This window comes from Python bivittatus, unplaced genomic scaffold, assembly GCF_059951505.1.
Source record: "Python bivittatus isolate LINGU-HERP-01145 unplaced genomic scaffold, Pbiv_v1 ctg000330_np1212, whole genome shotgun sequence".
Taxonomy (NCBI): Eukaryota; Metazoa; Chordata; class Lepidosauria; order Squamata; family Pythonidae; genus Python; species Python bivittatus.
Genome location: NW_028277058.1, coordinates 49,533,561 through 49,552,510, shown reverse-complemented (window position 1 = coordinate 49,552,510; position 18,950 = coordinate 49,533,561).

The following is an 18,950-nucleotide window of genomic DNA, read 5'->3' as shown; positions in this document are numbered from 1 at the left end:
TTTGAGTGAACACCTCCTTCCATCAGCAAGGGCATTGAAGATGAAACGTGGCTGGGTCTTTCAGCATGACAATGATCCCAAACACACCGCCCGGGCAACGAAGGAGTGGCTTCGTAAGAAGCATTTCAAGGTCCTGGAGTGGCCTAGCCAGTCTCCAGATCTCAACCCCATGGAAAACCTTTGGAGGGAGTTGAAAGTCCGTGTTGCCCAGCAACAGCCCCAAAACATCACTACTCTAGAGGAGATCTGCATGGAGGAATGGGCCAAAATACCAGCAACAGTGTGTGAAAACCTTGTGAAGACTTACAGAAAACGTTTGACCTCTGTCATTGCCAACAAAGGATATATAACGAAGTATTGAGATGAACTTTTGATATTGACCAAATACTTATTTTCCACCATGATTTGCAAATAAATTCTTTAAAAATCAGACAATGTGATTTCCTGGATTTTTTCCCCCATTTTGTCTCTCATAGTTGAGGTATACCTATGATGAAAATTACAGGCCTCTCTCATCTTTTTAAGTGGGAGAACTTGCACAATTGGTGGCTGACTAAATACTTTTGTGCCCCACTGTATATCCCACCTTTATTTTTTTACAACTCAAGGTGGTGTACATAATGTTCCCACCTCCTATTTCCCTGCAACAACAGCCTTGTAAGATGGGTTGGGCTGAGAGAGAGGGATTGGCCCAAAGCCCAGAAGAGAACTCACCATCTCCTGGTTTCTAATTCAGCACCCTGACTACTGCAGGACCACCAACTGGCTCATATTTATATCCTTGAAGTGTCCAAGGATATCATGTAATATATTGTGTCCTTTTTACTGCAAAACAGTCTGAGACATGGCAGTGTTTTCCTCAAGGTTTTTACCACACTGGTTCTAGGCCCTAAAGTTCTGAATCAGAAGAATGGGATAGAATGGATATGTTGTAGGACAGTGTTTCTCAGCCTTAGCCATTTTAAGACATGTGGGCTTCAACTCCCAGAACTCCCCAGCCATCTCTGGGAGCCAAAAACCTGAAGGAGTCTGGCACTCCTTTTCCAGCTAACTCATTTTATTAAAAGGCAAAAGTGTTCATAACCACAGCTCACTTCACCACGGTGCAATGGAATAGCACCTTCATCACTGCTTCTGATGAAGAGAGGTTGGGTCACCAAAGCAGGTCCCTTTTAATGAAAGGCGTCAGTTGGGAAAGGGGCTACCAGAGTCATCCTGCTTTTTGGAAGGGATGTACCATCTTTCTTACAGGAGTCATTATCGTCTCTGTTGCTAAGGAAAGTGCCCTTGCATTCCTCTCCTGCTTGTGGGGCCTAGAAGCTCCACCCTGGCCAGTGTGGGAGCAGAATTCTGGAAGAGATGTCCACGCACCTCTTTGGTTCAGTCCAAAGCACTGGACATTACATTTTTCTCTCACCCCTCCTGGCAGCTTCTGAGCTCTAGTGAGCCATTATTCCATCCGGTCCCACAAGCTACAACCTATACCCATGATGGAGCTTTGAGGAAAAGAATTTAGCTGCAAATGTACAGTATCATGCCATCATGTTGAAAAAGGACATTTATGTACAGGAAGAAGGGCTGCCCTTGAAGACCATCTGGAAGCTTTAGCTGGTGCAAAATGTGGTGGAATAGACAGTTATGTGTGCACCTAGATCAGTGCCCCTTACATCTCTGCTCCACAAGCTGCACTGGCTACCAGTTTCCTTCTAGGTTCAATTCAAGGTGCTGGTATGACCTTTATTTGTATTTGAGGGACCGCTTTTGAGGGACCCCCCAATTTGAGGGACCGCTTCTCCCCAATCACATCTCTCCATCCCATCAGGTCCAGGAGGGGCACGTTGGGGGTCCTGTTTATGAAGAAATGTCATCTGATGGGACCCAGGAGGAGAGCCTTTTCTGCTGCAGCACCCACCCTTTGGAACATCATTCCTTCCTGACGTGAGATTGGCCCTGGCCTTGGCCTTCTGGAGGAGCCTGAAGACATGGCTTTGCCATCTGGCCTGGGGATCAGGTGACATTGGTGAAGAGCCTGCTAAGTGGTTGTACTTTTAGGAAAAAGAATGGTACTCTGCCACATTTTATGGTTTTAATAGTTTCTATTGTTTTAATGTTTTAATGACTTTCGTTATGTTTTTTGGTTGCTTTTTGTATTCCCCTGTAGCTTGAGTGGAAGTGCTGCAAAATGGTTAGAGCAGGAACTGGATCGATCAATTGCAGGGTTGAGTCTAGTTTGCACAATGTGTGGAAATTCCATGATGTTGCGTGACACACAAGCTCTTATGTATAGAAAAGGCTAATGATTTGGGATATGTATCGTCCAAGTTTGATCTACCACATTTCCACATTGTCTGAATCCCAAGTTTCCCTTTTTGCTCAATCCAGAAATATTGATCATGGCATTTTGAACTAAATAGGTGAATCTGAATACTAACTGGATGATCAGAATAAAAATAATTGCAGCCTTTGTCCAAATTTTTAGAGCTACGTTACGCTCTACTTCTTGCCCTCTTCAGCTGGACCTCCTGTCTGTACGGTGAAGAAAAGGAGGGGTTGTACCTGGGAGGGAAAATTAGTATTTTACTTCATCACTCTTGAGTAAGAAAGAAGGAACCTTTGTCTTCAGGACTTTATAACAACACTGTAACAGCTTTAGAGCAAATACCAGCTAATTAGAGAGGAACTGTTGCCTCAGCTTTGCACTGGCTGGAGCAAGTGCGTGGTGCCAGGATTTCTCACCCCAAGGTAAATGTGTTTATGAGATGGGATGTTGGCCTCCCTGCATGTCTGCAAAAACTTAACACTTCAGTTCCCAAGTATCTGGGAGAATCAGAGCAGAGTTCCTTGGTATGTGCAGCTTGGCTACCAACTAAGTTGCATAAGGACCAGACCTCTGTGTTTAGGAGTCTTCAAGCCGAAGCATTTTGCAAAGCAAAAACACTCCTTCCTGCTGGAATTCTTCTAGACAAGTAGTCCAATCATGTGGGTAATTTAATACTTCAGTATTTACTATCTGGTTGTCTTGGGGCAACTGCAGGTTATTTCACTGAGGGGGAGAAGAGCGAACAGAATAATTTGCATCAGTTTCATCCGTAGACCATTTGTTGAGAAGAGGAGATCTCAAAACTCTGCTTGCTCAGTTTCCAAATGGTGTCCTGTCATTCTATTGCACGTCTGTGCTTTCCTAGTTGCATCTGTAATGTTAGGAACATGTGATTATCACTAAGGCTTCCTGCATTGCTCCAAAGGGAAATTTACTCTAGTGTTTTTCCTCAGCCAAGCAATTCCCAAGAAACCCACATCTTTTGTTTGGGAAGCAGTTAGTGCAGTGTTTCTCAACCTCAGCCCCTTTAAGATGGGTGGACTTCAACTCCCAGAATTCCCCAGCCAGCATGCTGGCTGGGGAATTCTGGGAGTTGAAGTCCACCCATTTTAAAGTGGCCGAGGTTGAGAAACACTGAGTTAGTGAAATAGTGCAGCTTGTTCTTATAATTTCCCATCCTGGGTTAGTGACTGGGTAGTAGGCTCAGAAAGCCAGATTTAGCAGTGTGCAGGTGAAGTAGAGGGATGGGAGCGTGCATGTGTGGGACGACCTACACATTCTCTCCATGTGTGGGACGACCTATGCATTCTCTCCATTTACAGCAACAGCAAAGGGGGTAGGTTTTTCATGAACTGGGGAAGCTTCTCCCTAAAATCACGGACTGCTTGAACTATATTTTGCGCTTTCCTCAGCAACAGAAATGGTTCTTTGGGTTGCAAGCGAAGAAACCTCAGTGTACTTCAGTCAGGAATCAAATAAATAAGGGGGATGGAGCAGTAATATGCTGAGCATCTATAAATATTATCTCAGAAAGAAGAGTGAGAACAATAGTTGGATGTATGTGCCCAGGAGAAGTCAAGAAGCATTGTGTGCAGATGTAAATAGGGAAGGTATGTAGAAGTTAAACATTAAGTAGAATGCCTTAACCACGAGAGCTGTGCTGCACGTTAATCTGGTAAATTTCCAAGCAAAAAGTAAGAGCTGCTACAGAATGTGTTAAAAAACAGTGTAATAAGGGATAGATTATCTGAACCAGTAATGCAGAAGCCTATCTTCACTGGTACATTTGGGTTATAATCCAGGATTGTTCCATTAAGACAGGACTCAAGGTCTGTGCTGGGAATAGCTTTCTTCATCAGTGCAGGGCACATAGATAACAAGCTGCATGGTAGAACTTGGTACAAAATTAGAAGGAGAAAGAAAGCAAACTACGGGACAATTTTCACACAATCCACCTAAAAGCCTTGCAGCTGCCACAAATCAGTCTCTGATCTTGCAAACCTATGGACCTAATATGTGGAAGTTTGGGGTTTTTTGGTTTGTTTGTTTCTTGTAATGCCAAATGAGATTGCCCAGTATGTCTTTATCATGACAAACTAGCAATGCAAGTACATTTGCAGTAATGCAAATATCCAGAATTTAGTTGCTAGTCTGGATTTAACTTTATTTAACCCAATAAAGAGCACAGCTGGATGGAAGATAGCACATCAAAATGGACGCAAAATGGTAAGACTAATGATCATGGATGCACATCATAGACTGAACAAGTACCAGCAAACAATAGACCAGCTCAAGGAACAACTAGAACTGTCCATGACCCCAGTGCATACTAAGATACTGACCACCACCATCCAGAACACAGCCAGAAGACAAGCAGAGAAAAGAAAAACTAAACTTCAAACTAAACTACCCAAATTAAACCCAGGAAACAAAGAGATACCCAAACCAGACTGGGTAATCAACATGTCTAGCTGGCCACTATCCACTGCAGAACACAACATCCTCAAGAAAGGCCTCAACTACAACATGGACAATGCTAATCAACTAGATTTCTGCGCAGCCCTAGAAGCAGCATTCAAAACGACAGGACTCAACCCAGAGACCCAAGAAAACATAAGGCAGACAATCATACCACAGATCAGAAGAGCACAGCACCAACACCAACTCAGAGCAGAAGACAGAGCAGCCCTCAATAGCCTAAGGAAGGACCAAACCATCACCATCCTCCCAGCAGACAAAGGCCGCACCACAGTTATTATGGATAAATCAGGATACCTGCAAAAAGCCAACAAGTATTAGAAGAGAAAGAAACCTACATCCCTGTTAACACCAACCCAATACAGAAATTAGACAACCTAATCAAGAGAACACTCAATGACCTAACTAAGAAAGGCCAGATCACAAAGGAAGAACAGTGGTGGATGAAAAGCAGTGGACCCATCCTCCCACGCTTCTATGGACGACCGAAAATACACAAGCTTGACATACCACTCCGACCAATTGTATCTTTACCAGGGACTCCAACTTACAACATAGCGAAAGAACTGACAAAAAAGCTTGGACACCTCACAGAGAACAGTGAATATTCTATCAACTCCTCACTGCAGTGCCTCCAGAAAATCAAAGATGTGCACATAGATGAAGATGAAATTATGGTCTCATTTGATGTCACAGCACTCTTCACATCCATAAACCCAGAACTAGCGAAAGAATCCATATCAGCTGTACTACACAACACACCCGACTTAACCAAATACACCCAGATCAAAATACCCGGAATCACGAACCTCATCAACTTCACCACCTATTTTCAATTCAATGGACAAATATACCAACAAATCAGAGGCACACCCATGGGATCACCATTGTCAGGACTCATAGGAGAGATTGTAATGCAACACCTAGAAGCTATAGCACTGCCACACATACAGCCTAAAATATGGATCCGGTATGTAGATGACACATTTGTTATAATAAAAAAAGAAACAACTAGAGAAGACACATGAAGCCATTAACAACATCTTCAAAGGAATTAAATTCACCAGAGAAGAAGAAAACAACAACACACTACCCTTCCTGGATATCCTCATCAGCAGAGGAAACGAGCAAATTAGAAACCCAAGTTTATCGGAAGACAACCCACACCAATCAAGTACTCCACCACCAAAGCAACAACCCGGCCTCCCACAAGAGGAGCTGTGTAAGAACATTATTCAAGCAAGCTCAAATGCATTGCAGCAACCCAGAACAGCAGAAAAAGGAAAAAGACCACCTATACAACATCTTCCAACAAAATGGATACCCATGTAATTTTATCAAAAAGTGCCTGACCACTCAACCTACTACAACACAGCCCACACAAGCCATGAAAAGGATCACACTGCCATACATCAGAAACATCTCAGAAACCACCAACAGATTATTACAACCATATGGCATCTCTGTAGCACACAAACCAACAAAATCACTCCAAAATATCCTAAGTAAACCAAAAGACCCAGTTGCCCAAGAAGAAAAAACAGGAGTCATCTACAACATACAGTGTAAGGTCTGTAACAAACACTACGTAGGACAAACAGGCAGAAGACTAGCAGAACACATCCATGAGCACCAACTAGCAGTCAGAAGACATGATGAAAATTCCTTAATTGCACAACACATGGACAGACTCAACCACAGTTTTAACTGGGAAACTGTCAGCATTTTAGACCAAGCCAAATCCAAATATGCAAGAGAATTCTTCGAAGCCTGGTATTCAGACAAGGCAGCAATTCACAGACACATAGAGATAAACAGCATCTATATACTATTCAAAAGAGACAAAAGACCAGAAGATCACCTCACCAGCATTCAATCATCAGCAATCATCACCCAGATAAGCAAAGGTCACCACCAGGCACACAATCAAGCAGTCAACATATGCTAATCAATGAACTACCAGAAGAGCAAAACAGAACCCCCCCCCCCCCACCAGTACTGGCAAAGCAGGCCACAGCAGATAAATAGAGAGCAAACCTCATCCCATTTTAGCACTGAAGATGTTACCTAGCCGGGTAATGAAATGTTTGCAAGAAAAGAACCAAGCTCAGAGAACCCCAAGGACTCCACAGATTTAACTTTTTCAAAACATATTCCACTTATGCGCAGTTGAAATAGAGAGGATGTCTCTAACTGAGGAATCATAAGAAGATGATATTTGATGCCCTTACACTACCCTTTATAGTTAGCAATCCTTTTTTTTTCTTGGAAATTATTGCCCAAACACAAAAGGAACACAATACTAATCCTGTCTGATTTGTAAAACAAAACCAAAAAAGAACAAAAGTATGGGGTGAGTAAACCTCACCTTCCAAACTGGGTTTGGAGAGTGATTGACTACTGCAGGTCCATGCTTGAAGTCTGTGGTAGGAGGTTGCTTTCAGGAGGTGACTTTAACTTTGACTGTACACCCAAGACACAGATGTCAGGAGGGTTAAAAAGGTTAGATGAGGTTAGGAGTAGAAATGGTCCTGCCCTGGTAGCTATTACTTTCCTTATATAGTAATGAAGAGAGTTCTCAGTTGTGAAGGAATATGCCCCTCCATTTCCTTCCTCTTGCATCATAAGCAAGCTGTGAAAGAAGAATCCAGTCTAAGGCAATTTTCTTTATAGTCCTCATAACGTCATAAGGATATGTTCTATTCCTTTCCATTTTCTAGCAACGTAGGAGCTATTTCTCTATCATGATTGAGCCATGCAGCCTAAAAATCTGTCAACTCATAGCTGCTTCAAAATTGCAGGTGTGCATTATGCTCTCTGTCGTGTGGTGGCAACGCACATATTGCAATAGCTTAAGAGTTCTAGAGTTGGAAAAAGACTTGTAGGTCATTGAATTCCTCCCCCCGACCCCCCACCACGTGTTGCAGGAATCCAAACTAAATCATCCATGACCGATGGCTATCTAGATTCTGTTCGAACACATCCAGTGATATGGAGCCCACCTCTTGTCTAGGTAATTGCTTCTGTTATATCCAAAATTAAAAAACAAATGATTTCTATTTCTTCTTATTTCTTTATTTTGGAATGTATATGTTGCTTTTCAAACGGGGCTTCCCCCAGGCAGCTTATGACCAAATATCTCAAAAAGGACAAAACAACTATACAAAAATATGAATTAACAGTAGCATAAAAAGTCTGGGAGAAATATTAAAATAAATAAATAAAAGCTTCAAAACAAGATGCCCCTTAAAACAAATTGCAGCAACTCTAAGCAGCGACAATTGAAAATATCAATGATAAATTTTTCTAACTATCTTGCAGCACGAATACAAAAATTAGAACATAAAGTCTTTGGAGAAAGAAAAGGCCATTGCCTGAGACCTAAAAGACCATAGAATAGGTGTGAAATATCTATCTCTGGGAGAAGAATTCCAAAGTTGGGAGCAACCATTAACAAGGGCTGTCCTCAAGTGGCACATACCACATCTCTGTAGGGAGCGGTCTTGAAGAAGGTCCTCTAAAGGCCACCAGTAGCTCAGATAGAGAGGTTCCTTTAAGTACTATGGAAAGTATTTAAAAATACTTTTTACTCTCTGACATCCTCCTCATTCTTGCTTTTAAAAATGGCAATAGCAGGCTGGGAAAAAGATAAGGAATCACTTAATTTTTTTTTTGTGGAACTGGAAGGCTTCCAACAGGGTAAAAACTAGGGAACAGAGGAAGCCCTTCCATTCTCTATCAGGCAGACAAACAAAAAAGGGGAAAAAAACTATCCTGCTGTTGATTTTTTTTCCTTTCCTTTCCTTTCTTTTCCTTTCCTTTTTCTATTTTTTTTTTTAAAAGCCTTCAGCAATTAGCATCAGTCCTTATCTGGCCTTGCAAACAACACATTTCCAACTCTTTCTGTGTGGGAATCAGCCACCGTCTCTACTGTGGAAAAAGCCCATGTGACCTGTGAATGATTGGCAGATCCCAAAAGGGTAATTCTGAGTGACCACTTCCTAACCCGAATGCTTTTCAAGTGCCAAAGTGGTTTGTCTACCAGTGTGGTAAAACTGATTGGATCTTTTGCTTCTGGAATCAGCACCAAACTTGTATACCGTCTACAGTTTTTCCACACTGACCTGTGGAGTCATGGAAAAAGATGTTCTGGTTTAACCAGCTCTAATAGTTTGGCATGATGTGGCTCGTGGGAATTTCCAGAACACAGGCACGGTGGAAGAGTTTCTCATCTGCCGTCAGTTAAAAAACATTGCTTAGATTATACTGGATCACGAAAGGCAAACTGTCTGGTCTGATTTCTGGGAAACACCAATGATGAGACACTCAGGTTTCTTGGGAGGGCAACATTCTTTTTTCATCAATGACAAAGCGAACACACTTCCTGATGACTATACATGGAATCAACTGGCCTTCCTCAACATCATGCCCCCTAGGTCTTTGTATTTTATTTATTTATTTATATTTCAAATTTGTCACTGCCCATCTCACTGTGGAGTGACTCTGGGCTTTGTAACTACAGTTCCCATCCCTCTTAGACAACAGAGATAGGGCTTGGAATTATAAAGTAGAGTCAAATATATTGGAAGGTACCAGATCATTTAAATAGGAAACAGCAAGGGTTGAGACTGGCACTTTCAGCACTCAGAGATGGGATCTACCAGTGAACTACAGCTTCTCCTCTGTTGGGCAACTTCTTGTTTCCCTTTCCTCACTTTTGTAAGTTCTCAGTAAAAACTTTATCCTTTATGCATTTGGAAAACTACCCAGAGAAATACCCAAATCCATCTGTACTAAATTATACTCCAATGTAATTTGAGTAGACTACTGTATTGCTCTTTCCATTTTCTAATGGAAACATTATCATTTCTCCAACTGCATCTTATTCCTCTGTATCCTAAACATATGCCATTCTTTCACTGGCCATGCTATCCTTTTATTGGGGAATTTAAGCCTGAACATATTGTCTTTCAGGAAGTTTCTTAAACTGCTAATGTTATCATTAGGGCAGGCCTTTAGGGGAAAAATCTAGAGTTCCACTCAACAGGATGAGAACCATCCAAGCCAGGCACATCAGAACTGGTTTAAGATATTTTGGAGTGAAGAAATAACCTGCTAGCCTCTAAAAAAGAGTTTGCCTTAAAGAGAGTCTACAGTTACTTAAATGCATCATTGTTAGGAACACAGATTTCAATGAGAATTATAGCAGTCTATTTTTTTCACTTTTTAAATAACTTTTCCTAGATGAGGGGGAAAACATAGGAATTATGATGGGAAATTAATTTTAGGGATTCAGCATCTTGGAAACAACATATATTTTCTATTTTGATCTATTGTGTTGTGAACTACATAGCCACCTTGTTAAAATTATTACTGGCCAGGAAACAGCTGAAGCCAAAATAGTATAGCACATAGACACACATATTTTCACAGCTATTCATCCTACAATTGCTATTCTGCATGTTCTTACCTTATGGTTCATGAATGAACAGTGCACAAATGACACGGTAGAACAGACTCATATCAGATAATCTGGATGTTGGTGAACATAAGTCAAGAGCACACAATTTTACAATCACTTTATTTTTAAATTATCTTGGAACATTTGAGATATACCAACTCAATACCAAGAAGGGGGAATCAACATGTTTCTTTTACTAGTAAAATCAAAGTGATCCCTTGATAGCTGATGAATTTCTAGTATGTTTCCTTCATCCTGGCAATGAACCATATTGTTATTGTTGTTCTGATAGCCTCAAATACAACCTTACCTTTACCTGATGCTCTCCAGATCTGGAGGGCACTGGGTTGGGGAAGATCACTGTGGCTCTTTCAGCACTTGGAGAGAATACTTCATCAAGCTGACATAGACCGTCCTAAAGGCTCAGCTTGCAGTGGTTGTGTATGAGTTTAAAGGGCATTATAAATATTATTTTACATAAAATTATTATGTACTGTGACTGCTGTCAGCAAAATTTGTAATTACCTAGTACAGATTAAAAAGTTGTCCAGTTGAGAATCATTGGCAGTATGGCAACTGGAGTCTTACTTTTTCTCCAAAAAAAACTTTAAGTATAGATAAGATGCTAAACCTGGCATCAAAAGGCAGCTGCTATTGTGGAAGTATCTGCCCAGAAGTTAACCACTTCCTCTCGATGAAATGCTTGTTGCTGGAGGGTATATAACGAGACCACATCAAACAGTCTTTTGGTCTATTTTTTTCCAATCCCAACATTTTGTTTGGTGCTTGCCATCTCACAACAAATTTAAATCTTTCATGTGTGTGCCTATGTAGCTGGATTCACACATTGTGGTAAGCCATAATGTGGTTTCATGGTTTGGGCTTAGCATCTTGTGTGAACTCAGCCATTGTGGTTAATGGCATGGATGGGCAGTGTGAGATTTGCATGTTCACAGAACCTCTTTTTTTAGACCTGTGGACTTTCCTTCAATGTCAGTTGCTGAAAATAAGTGATAGAATTTCATACCATTCTGACGTGATTTGGGTAAAACAAAAACTTTTAATGTCCATTTATTGTAATTTAAAAATTGCAAAGAAATCTCCCCAAACATCCCACTTGTAAAATAGGAGCAAACCTGAATAATCCCAGCCTTGATGTGTAACATGACAAGATACACACTTATACCAGGGCTACAAAAATCTGGATGACCACTAGATGGCAGCAAACAAAGTGTCCTGTATCTCTTTGTTACCATCTAGTGGTTGTCTGAATTTGTGCAGCCTAGATATTGTATGCTTTTTATTTATTTGATTTAAATCCCACCTTCTGGAGCAGTACACAGTACTCCCTCCTCAAATTCGTCACCACCACCACCTATGAAGTAGGTCGAGCTGAGAATGTAATGGTATGTGGGAATGACCTTGGGGAACAGCCGCAGCCAGGGGAATAGTTGGATAAGAGGCAGCTTAGCCCACAAAAGGAATGTGAGCTAAGAGAAGGGACATCTGAGAAGGGACCCTTCCTAGCTTATTGGGCTGCAAATATGATAGGCGAAAAATGTACTTTCAGACTTGCAAGATTTTGATAATGTAACCTTACAATAAAGTAGAATTACTTCATCTGGGGGTGGTTCCTGTCTGGACTACCTTGCAAGGCTGAGAGAGAGTAACTGGCCCAAAGTCACCCAGTGAGCTTCCATGGCTGAGGCTGGACTAGAAACTGTGCTCCCCAGTGCCAGGCCAATATCTAACCACTATACCACACTGGCTCTGAAACATGTGTATCTTAAATGCAAACACCAGCCTCCAAAATATTGGACATCTCTGATCTGCAGCTTAATGTGTTGTGTGAATCCAGCAAACCATGGCTTTTTCCATCAAAATGTGCTGTAGTGCCATGTGCAAATCTATAGTTAATACATCACTTACTGGGAAGTATAAAATACTCAGTGTCTGTGTGCACGTGTGCATGTATGTATGTATTCGCATACATTGTACTTACAGGACTATTTTGTGGAACTAATGAAATGATATGTGGTCCAAAAAGATTTGTGTGATGTTTTAGGCTGTAAGATGTCACAAGATTGTTTTGGGCCCTGTTCCCAAAAAACATGCTCAATTTTGTCAAGGGATTGTGTGTTGTGGGAGTACTAAAATGGAGTCCAAAAGGAGTCAATTGACCCAGTCAATTAACACACTGAGAGTTAGATTTAACCCCAAACAGATGCTGTAAAGCACAAGTTAAGCTAATTCGATTGAGTCAAATCTATTATGGGAATACCATAATACCAAACCTCCATCATAATCCAGGTTGTACACCTAGTCTGCAGGAAAAAAGAGCTGGTGAGAAAGAATGGCTGAGAAAGCCAACACGAGTCTTCCATTTTGATGTCTGGGAACAACAGAGCATCACTGACGTGTGGAAGACACCCTTCATGATTCAGGAATGACTGAGTCATCATTCAAAACGCACTTCAAAGGAAAGCCAGATGCAATTCATAACATTTATCTTCTCTCATTTTCCCCAGGAGACAAATTGTTGTTTACATCCCCAGGTGTATAAGCTGTAGCCCAACTGCATCACACAGCCACACCCAAAGAGTACTTGGTCTGCTCTGCTTGGCAGTGGCTGTCTGAAGTCATCCCAAACTGGGGCCCTTTAAGGATTGGAGAACTGATCTGAACAAAAGACGTGATTGTCCACTACCCAAAAGGGTAACTCTTCCTTTGGCCATTCTGTTCTACAGAGCACTATGATTATAGGATATGACCTTCAGGTGGGGCCTTTCCCCATCTACCCTAAACATACCATGAAACAAAATTGCCAAGAATGTTAGGCTTTTGTAGAATCCATAGAACTCCCAAGGGCTGGGTTTCTATTTTCTTTGGGTTTAATCTTAATGGTGCAATTGCAAAGACAGCGAGACAGTATCATTCATCCAAATCGCTTGGGAACGTTGCAAATATTTAGAGAATGAATGTTTGAGTAAAGAGGAACTTTGTTCATTTAACTATACAATTAACATGATGCTCAGCAGGGAAGGCACACATATTTTTCTTGAAGCAGTTTCTTATAAGAGAGCAGAATCTGTTAGCTATAGGAAAGAACTTTGAAACATTCTCTATTCTTGCTTCACTTGCTGGGTATGTGTTTGTATGGTATGTTGTATTGTTGTCTTTAAGCTCAGTATTCATCTCACAGACTTTCTTGAAACAGTTTAGATTGAACTAAGGTGGCTTAGCACAATCATCCAGTGAGCATCAGGGCTGAGCACACTTCATAGCCAGGTCTAACAGCCAGCCTGGTATAGTGTTAGAACAGCCTTTCCCAAACTAGACACTTTCCAGATATCTGGAATTCAGCTCCCAGAATTTTCTGCCCAATATGGCCATGGCAGAGAATTTTGAAAACTGAAATCCAAACTTCTGGACACTGAGTTAAAGCACTGGACTAGGACTGGAAAATTCTCAGCCAAACTCATTGGCAACTTTTGGGTAATCTATCTTTTTCAGCTTGACTTACCTGATTTTTAATGCTACACCCATCCCAAATTACCTCTGATTCCACTACACAAATGTTAGTAAGATCTGCCTGTGACAATGTGGCTTTTCCTCTTGTAAATCTAACCTTTGGGGAAAATATTGGGTAATCTCAGATATTAATTCATCAATTGTCATTTTTCTAGCTGCGGCTTAACCCAGGTCCTAAAGGGACAGGTTTGTGTTCTGAAATCTCCTTTGTCTTCAAATAGTTTCCAAAGAGTTAAGACCTTGTTCTGGTGTAAGGTCCCAGAGGTTTCCCTGCAGGCTTGCTTTGGTGAAATACTAGAAGTAGTTTTGGTTAGTATAGTTAGTTCTTTTAAAACTGTCTTTTTCTGAACTTCTCTGTATTGGATTCTTCAGTAGATATACTTAATGAGAAACATGTATTGATTTAATCATTTTGCTGCCTGAAATTGGCCCAACGTGTCAAATTTGTCTTTCCTGCTACCTTGGTTAGCATATGTCATCATAACTACTAGTTGTTGACTGTAATTGTATTAGGCTAATCCCTCTTTAAAGCTGTGTGAGCTAAACACATAACTGGTGAGTAGGTATTAACAGAATACTTCAGTGTCTGAGAATATGAGTCAGGATATACAAGCTGTAGGTCCTACGCAAATCTTGGTAAAGACTGATGAACAACCAGGATACACTGAGTGACCAATGTGTTTGTGAATTCAGTGGTCAGATGAATAGTGTCTTGCTGCACCTTAAAGTCTGATTTAACATTGCATAAACGGTGGACTGTGATCCACAAAGTCATAGGAGAAAATAAACGCATTAGCCTTCAAGGCATTACAAGACTGTTTTTGTTTTTTGTTTTGTTCCAGTAGACCAGTGTGTCTCAACCTTAGCAACTTTAAGATATGTGGACTTCAACTCCCAGAATTCCCCAGCTGGCATGCTGGCTGGGGAATTCTGGGAGTTGAAGTCCACATATCTTAAAGTTGCCAAGGCTGAGAAACACTGCAATAGACTAATATAGTTGTCCTTTGAACACCACACTTGAAAGAAAATGAGAGACCAAAGCTTCAGTTTTCATCTTCCTATTGCATTCTGAATGTAGTTTACTGGGTTGGTGGTGATCTTTAAACTCTTAGGTGGCTTGAGTGCAGCATATTTAAGAGACAGTAGCAGAATATTAAGAGAGAGGCAATCTGTAACACTAATGATATCCTCTTAAACTATATGTCAGATAAAAACTAAAAGTATGGATAGAGAAGCCATGTTTGCAGCAGTACAAGACACTGAAAAAAAATCTTTATACAGGTATTTTGTTTTTCAGGACTAGGGTAAAATATATGTAACTTTGGTAATTCAAGTATTGGTACCACTTTGAGCAGGTGAGTGCCAGTAACTCATTGTGTGCAGAGTGTCCAAGGTACAACTGCTAGTATTTAAAAAGAGTTGATATAATGGAGTTGATTTAGACTTCCATTGGAGGCCCATTGCCACTAAGGAGAGAGAATCAGTCCAGTTACATCAAAGACCCAGCTCAACAGAAGAAGCTTAATACGGTCATCTGAGGCCTTATGACAGACACTAAAACAAGAGTATCTGGTTTCTGTTTGTTTAGTCAAGGGGGTTGGGCACACAAATAGTTTTAAAATCCTTGTTTTAGGCTTTTATCAGCTTTAACCAACATAACATGGCTGGAGGGCCATAATACAGTCTTAGTGGGCGCCATCCTCAGTCCTTATTTTTATTGCTGTCATTAAGGCAGAGATGCTGGGAGGTCCTGAAAAGTTAAACAGTACACAAAAGTGATCTGTGCTCTCGCTTCTTCCTGTGATTCATATCCTCTTCCTTTCTATCCTATTCCTTTGATTCAATTCTCAGAAATTGTTGGCAATAAATCACTTTTCAAATTGACCTTTGACTCTTTCTGAGCTTGAGGGCCTGCTGGCCAGACTATGTCTGTGCCTGCATGTGTTCTTATGCTTATGATGGGTTCCCAACACTCTTCTAGACAAAGATCATTGTTCTCCCTCCCAGCAATTCCCTCTACATATTCCAGTCCAGAGCATCCTAGGAAGGCAAGCTGGATGATGGAAGAACAACCACATCAAAAGAATAGAGCTAAAGAATGCTGGCTGTGAGTTATGAGAGATGAAGCTCAAGACTCTGGCAGGCCCTAGCTTGTAAAATCACATGCACAATCTACTTATAAGCCAACATTATCTTTTTCAGATGGAAGTACTAAAGCTGAGAATGGCTTGTGAGAGTGTGAGGATTCTTTGCTTTCCAAGGACTGGACGCACCACAGCGTAGCAAATCTGTACACAATCCTTCCCCAACAACAGAGTATTGCTCTTCACCCTTCTAGATCTTCCAAGGTAATGTTGCCATGTAAATACATCTTTAATATTCAGTCATTTAATGTTTAGTTCAAGCAAAAGTCTGTAAGTCTGTTAAATGGCATACAACTTTTGCCTTTTTCCAAATGTTCTTACTCTAGTTGGGATGAGGTGCTACTTCAGTGTGGTGGTGGTTCTTCTGGTTGCTACTGAACTCTCAGCAAAGTTCCAAGCAGGACTCCCACCAGGATATGCTGCTCATCATAACTTGTGGTCCTGGCAGTTGAATGTTAGCCCTCTTGCCTGCTTGTAATAGCTGCCAGTCTCCAGGCATCACCTCCGCTTCCCCGTCTGTATACCATTTGCTTATCACTTTTCCTCCTACACACACCTCCCCACTCTGTTTTAGTGTTTGCTTTTCTAAGCTAAGAGCCTGGGTGGGGTGAGGTTGCCTCTGGATGTCAGAAAATACCAGGGTGTGGCTCAATTATCACAGGCAGCTGGAACACCAGCTTGGATGCTTGTGAGTAAGGTTGTGAGTTAATGAATGAATGTATGAGGGAAATGGGATGAGAAGCATTTCTGCCTGGCTGCAGCTACTTTTCCCAACTTCACTCCCTCACAGGGAGGCCCTAATGGCCTTATTTCAACAACATGGTTAACTGAATAAATTGGAAGTTTAGTGTGTTGTGGGAACACCATGAAAAAGAGGACAATTAGTCCCTTAGGGATTAGATTTAAGTTCAGACAGTCTCAACCACATAGAAAATCAAATCAACTCCACCTAATTGTGTTGTGGGAACCCAACTGACTTAATTGCATGCTTGGCAGCACAGGACACACCTCCCAATCACTGATTGACCACAGTGTTCAAACCAAGCTTACTTGGTTGAAAACAAGCCTCTCTAGCAGTGAAGTCATTAAGTCTTGCTAGTACTCTTCTGGTGCAAAGGCTCATGGGGAACTGGGCACTTCTTAGAGATAATTTTTGGCTCAGTGTGATTGTGTTCTGCCAGAAACACTGATAAGATTTAACTGAGTTAATGGCTAGGCTAAGCATATTGTGGGAACAGTAAGAGTGAGATCTGACTCAGCCTTTTTGATTCACAGCTCAGCTCTTCATACTAATCAGTCTTCCATATCTTATACTTCACCAGCTATCATCTGTGAGGGGTCTAGCTTATTAACTGAAATATATGCTTCTGTTAATTTTTTTTTGTCTTTTTAACAGGATTAGTGGAGACATACTGTTGCCTCACTAACCCAAATACCTTACCAAGATGGAACATGAAATCAGAGAAGCTTCCTGAAAAATTAGAATTGAAGAACAATCAAGGGTCTTCTTTAAATTCTATCTCACTAACCTTTGAGAATGTCCATAAGGACATGAAGAGGAATAATCTAATCTGAGATTTTAAAAGTGTGCTTATATGTTTCTTCTAGTATCAGAGGCAGCATCTTTGAACACCAGTAACTAGTGAACACATGGAGGTCTTCCTCTCCAGTCCTGCTTGCAGGCTTCTCAGATGCTTCTTATTGGCCATGGAAAGAAACAGGATACTAGACTACAAAGGCCTTTGGTCTTATCCAATAAAATATTGTAAAGTACTGTCATGCCATTGCTGATATGAACACAGCATTAATAATTAATGATTAATCCCAGTAATAGAAAGGAGGCTTCCCAAACAATCAGTCTACATTTGGGTGTAGTTATGAGGCACGGACTTTACAAAATCAGGTGTTCCAAGGCTGAACTGTAACCTGTAAGTAAGGCAAGTAAGCCAAACAGGGTGGAGGAGGAGGGGGTATGAAAGCAAATGTATCTGTTGTCTAGCTCTCCATATAGAAAATTAATACAGCATATTTTGTATTCATATATTCAGAAATAACAACCAGCATTGTGCAAGTATAGATTTATTTCTGGCTGCCAGTACAAATTCCTCCACCCTCCCCATCCAAGCATAGTTAAAAGCTGGAAATGATGAAATTTCCCCCAAAAAAGATTTATCTAAGATGTGCTTAGATACCACTCTTATAGTAGGACAGGCTGTTCCTCATGTAAGGACAGCTGTGATGAATGATAAAAAGGAAGAAGTGGATGAGCAGTTCCAGCTGTGTCTAGGAGAGAGTAAATTCACAGAAATCATTTATTTCTGCAGGCCTCAACCTAAGGCCCTTCGGGGTGTTGGACTTCAAATACCAGAATTCTCAGTTGCATAGCCAAATGCCATGCTGATTATGGAATTACAGGAGTGGAGGTCCAACACATCTGGAGGCCATCAAGTTTGGGAAAAGCAATTTTATCCACTGGAAGGATATATATGGCATACCCTTTGACCATGTAGCACAAGGGCTTATTCTTGTAATGACCTCTTCATTATTTTAAGAGCAGCCTTTCTGTAAAATGCCATAGCATCTTACATAATCCTCTACATTTGCCCATGATATATGAGCAAGTACTTTTATAAGTAGTTGCTTGGGTTGGTCTATATCAGCATTTTTCAAACTTGGCAACTTTCAGATGGGTGGACTTCAACTCCCAGAATTCCCCAGCCAGCATGGTTGTTGAAGACCACACATCTTAAAGTTGCCAAGTTTGAAAAACACTGGTCTACACAACCCATGGCTTTACTTCTCATGAGTAAGTTAGTAAAGCATCATGTATGTCTACAAAGTCAAGTGGGCCTTAGGAAGCATTACTAACAACAAAGCTAGTGGAGATGACAGTATTCCAGCTGAGTTATTTAAAATACTAAAAGATGATGCTGTTAAAGTGATGCACTCAATATGCCAGCAAGTTTGGAAAACTCAACAGTGGCCATGGGATTGGAAAAGGTCAGTTTACATTCCA